The sequence below is a fragment of the Arachis stenosperma genome, chromosome 4, assembly GCF_014773155.1.
Source record: "Arachis stenosperma cultivar V10309 chromosome 4, arast.V10309.gnm1.PFL2, whole genome shotgun sequence".
Classification (NCBI taxonomy): Eukaryota; Viridiplantae; Streptophyta; class Magnoliopsida; order Fabales; family Fabaceae; genus Arachis; species Arachis stenosperma.
In genome coordinates, this window is record NC_080380.1 from 120,505,060 (window position 1) to 120,509,700 (window position 4,641).

The 4,641-nt window shown below is 43.6% G+C and overlaps 1 non-coding gene across 1 annotated transcript; it reads left to right on the top strand.

The window, feature by feature from the left end:
* The first annotated feature begins 3,932 nt into the window (after positions 1-3,932).
* On the top strand, positions 3,933-4,040 carry LOC130978179 (small nucleolar RNA R71). Its single transcript, XR_009085836.1, has one exon. It is a non-coding gene; the product is annotated as a small nucleolar RNA R71 (small nucleolar RNA).
* The last annotated feature ends 601 nt before the right edge of the window (positions 4,041-4,641 follow it).

Below are 4,641 nucleotides of genomic sequence, written 5' to 3' on the forward strand. Positions count from 1 at the left end.
AGAACAAAAGTGTTGCCACCACATCAAAATAATTAAACTATTATAAAATTTAGAATTCATGCAATTCTTTCCTTTTCAATTAAGCACGTTTTTATTCAAGAAAGGTGATGGATTCATAGGACATTCATAACTTTAAGGCATAGACACTAAGACACTAATGATCACAAGACACAAACATGGACAAACATAAAGCATAAAAATCGAAAAACAGAAGAATAAAGAACAAGGAAATCAAGGAACGGGTCCACCTTAGTGATGGCGGCTCTTTCTTGCTCTTGAAGATCCTATGGAGTGCTTGAGCTCCTCAATGTCTCTTTCTTGTCTTTGTTGCTTCTCCCTCATGATTCTTTGGTCTTCTCTAATTTCATGGAGGAGAATGGAGTGTTCTTGATGCTCCACCCTTAGTTGTCCCATGTTGGAACTCAATTCTCCTAGGGAGGTGTTTAATTGCTCCCAATAATTTTGTGGAGGAAAGTGCATCCCTTGAGGAATCTCAGGGATCTCATGGTGAGAGGGGTCTCTTGTGTGCTCCATCCTTTTCTTGGTGATGGGCTTGTCCTCATCAATGGGGGTATCTCCTTCTATGTCAACTCCAACTGAATAACAGAGGTGACAGATGAGATGAGGAAAGGCTAACCTTGCCAAAGTGGAGGTCTTGTCCGCCACCTTGTAGAGTTCTTGGGCTATGACCTCATGAACCTCTATTTCTTCTCCAATCATGATGCTATGAATCATGATGGCCCGGTCTATGGTAACTTCGGACCGGTTGCTAGTGGGAATGATTGAGCGTTGTATGAACTCTAACCATCCTCTAGCCACGGGCTTGAGGTCATGCCTTCTCAATTGAACCGGCTTTCCTCTTGAATCTTGCTTCCATTGTGCGCCCTCTTCATATATGGTTGTGAGGACTTGGTCCAACCTTTGATCAAAGTTGACCCTTCTAGTGTAAGGATGCTCATCTCCTTGCATCATAGGCAAGTTGAACGCCACCCTCACACTCTCCGGACTAAAATCCAAGTATTTCCCCCGAACCATAGTGAGATAATTCTTTGGATTCGGGTTCACACTTTGGTCATGGTTCTTGGTGATCCATGCATTGGCATAGAACTCTTGAACCATCAAGATTCCGACTTGTTGAATGGGGTTGGTAAGTACTTCCCAACCTCTTCTTCGGATCTCATGGCGGATCTCCGGATATTCACCCTTTTTGAGTGAAAAGGGGACCTCGGGGATCACCTTCTTCAAGGCCACAACTTCATAGAAGTGGTCTTGATGCACCCTTGAGAGGAATCTATCCATCTCCCATGACTCGGAGGTGGAAGCTTTTGCCTTCCCTTTCCTCTTTCTAGAGGTTTCTCCGGCCTTGGATGCCATAAATGGTTATGGAAAAACGAAAAAGCAACGCTTTTACCACACCAAACTTAAAATGTTTGCTCGTCCTCGAGCAAAAGAAGAAGAAGAGAGTAGAAGAAGAAGAAATGAGGAAGAGGGAGAAGGTGGTGTGTTCGGCCAAGAAGGGAAAGAAGGGGTGTTTAGGTTGTGTGAAAATGAAGGGTTGAAGAAGGGTATATATAGGAGAGAGGGGGGTAATGGTTCGGCCATTATGGGTGGGTTTGGGAGGGAAAGTGGTTTGAATTTGAAGGGTGAGGTTGGTGGGGATTTATGAAGGATGGATGTGAGTGGTGAAGAGAAAGATGGGATTTGATAGGTGAAGGGTTTTGGGGAAGAGGTATTGAGGTGATTGGTGAATGGGGGAAGAAGAGAGAGAGTGATGGTGGGGTCCTGTGGGGTCCACAGATCCTGTGGTGTCAAGGAAAAGTCATCCCTGCACCAAATGTTGCTCAAAATCACGTTTTGAGCTATTTCTGGCGTTAAACGCCGGGCTGGTGCCCATTCCTGGCGTTTAACGCCAGGTTGTTGCCCTTTACTGGCGTTTAACGCCAGTCTGGTGCCCCTTTCTGGCGTTAAACGCCCAGAATGGTGCCAGACTGGGCGTTAAACGCCCAACAGCTAGCATTACTGGCGTTTGAACGCCAGCTTCTTCTCCTCCAGGGTGTGCTGTTTTTCTTCCTGTTTTTTCATTCTGTTTTTGCTTTTTTCATTGTTTTTGTGACTTCTTATGATCATCAACCTACAAAAAAGATAAAATAACAAAAGAAAATAGTTAACTATAAAACATTGGGTTGCCTCCCAACAAGCATTTCTTTAATGTCATTAGCTTGACAGAGGACTCTCATGGAGCCTCAGAAATACTCAGAACCGTGTTGGAACCTCCCAACACCAAACTTAGAGTTTGAATGTGGGGGTTCAACACCAAACTTAGAGTTTGGTTGTGGCCTCCCAACACCAAACTTAGAGTTTGACTGTGGGGGCTCTGCTTGGCTCTGTTTTGAGAGAAGCTCTTCATGCTTCCTCTCCATGATGATAGAGGGATGTCCTTGGGCCTTAAACACCAAGGATTCTTCATTCACTTGAATGATCAACTCTCCTCTATCAACATCAATCACAGCCTTTGCTGTGGCTAGGAAGGGTCTGCCAAGGATGATGGATTCATCCATGCACTTCCCAGTCTCCAGGACTATGAAATCAGTAGGGATGTAATGGTCTTCAATCTTCACCAAAACATTCTCTACAAGTCCATGAGCTTGTTTTCTTGAATTGTCTGCCATCTCTAATGAGATTCTTGCAGCTTGCACCTCAAAGATCCCTAATTTCTCCATTACAGAGAGGGGCATGAGGTTTACACTTGACCCTAAGTCACATAAGGCCTTCTTGAAGGTTATGGTGCCTATGGTACAAGGTATAGAAAACTTCCCAGGATCCTGCCTCTTTTGAGGCAGTTTCTGCCTAGACAAGTCATCCAGTTCTTTGGTGAGCAAGGGAGGTTCATCCTCCCAAGTCTCATTTCCAAATAACTTGTCATTTAGTTTCATGATTGCTCCAAGGTATTTAGCAACTTGCTCTTCAGTGACATACTCATCCTCTTTAGAGGAAGAATACTCATCAGAGCTCATGAATGGCAGAAGTAAGTCCAATGGAATCTCTATGGTCTCATTTTGAGCCTCAGATTCCCATTGTTCCTCATTGAGGAACTCAGAGGAGATTGGTACACGCCCACTGAGGTCTTCCTCAGTGGCGTCCTCCTCCTCTCTTTCCTCTCCATATTCGGCCATGTCTATGGCTTTGCACTCTCCTTTTGGATTTTCTTCTGTATTACTTGGGAGAGTACTAGGAGGGAGTTCAGTAATTTTCTTGCTCAGCTGTCCCACTTGTCCTTCCAAATTTCTAATGGAGGACCTTGTTTCATTCATGAAACTTTGAGTGGTTTTGATTAGATCAGAGACCATTGTTGCTAAGTCAGAAGTACTCTGCTTAGAACTCTCTGTCTGTTGCTGAGAAGATGATGGAAAAGGCTTGCCATTGCTAAACCTGTTTCTTCCACCATTATTGTTATTGAAACCTTGTTGAGGTCTCTCTTGAGTCTTCCATGAGAGATTTGGGTGATTTCTCCATGAAGAATTATAGGTGTTTCCATAGGGTTCTCCTAGGTAATTCACCTCTTCCATGGAAGGGTTCTCAGGATCATAAGCTTCTTCCTTAGATGAAGCATCCTTAGTACTGTTTGGTGCATTTTGCATTCCAGACAGACTTTGAGAAATCAAGTTGACTTGTTGAGTCAATATCTTGTTCTGAGCCAGTATGGCATTCAGAGTGTCAATCTCAAGAACTCCTTTCTTCTGACTAGTCCCATGATTCACAGGATTCCTTTCAGAAGTGTACATGAATTGGTTATTTGCAACCATTTCAATCAATTCTTGAGCTTCTGCAGGCGTCTTCTTCAGATGAAGAGATCCTCCAGCAGAGCTATCCAAAGACATCTTGGATAGTTCAGAGAGACCATCATAGAAAATACCTATGATGCTCCATTCAGAAAGCATGTCTGAGGGACATCTTCTGATTAATTGTTTGTATCTTTCCCAAGCTTCATAGAGGGATTCTCCATCCTTCTGTCTGAAGGTTTGGACTTCCACTCTAAGCTTACTCCATCTTTGTGGTGGAAAGAACTTTGCCAAGAAGGCATTGACTAGCTTTTCCCAAGAGTCCAGGCTTTCTTTAGGTTGAGAATCCAACCATATTCTAGCTCTGTCTCTTACAGCAAAAGGGAATAGCATCAGTCTGTAGACCTCAGGGTTAACCCCATTAGTCTTGACTGTGTCACAGATTTGCAAGAATTCAGCTAAGAACTGATGAGGATCTTCCATTGGAAGTCCATGGAACTTGCAATTCTGTTGCATTAGAGAAACTAATTGAGGCTTAAGCTCAAAGTTGTTTGCTCCAATGGCAGGGATAGAGATGCTTCTCCCATAGAAATCAGGAGTAGGTGCAGTGAAGTCACCCAGCACCTTCCTTGCATTGTTGGTATTGTTGTTGTTTTCGGCTGCCATGTGTTCTTCTTCCTTGAAGAATTCGGTCAGGTCCTCTAAAGAGAGTTGTGCTTTAGCTTCTCTTAGCTTTCTCTTCAAGGTCCTTTCAGGTTCAGGATCAGCTTCAACAAGAATGCCTTTGTCTCTGCTCCTGCTCATATGAAAGAGGAGAGAAAAAGAGAAAATGTGGAATCCTCTATGTCACAGTATAGAGATT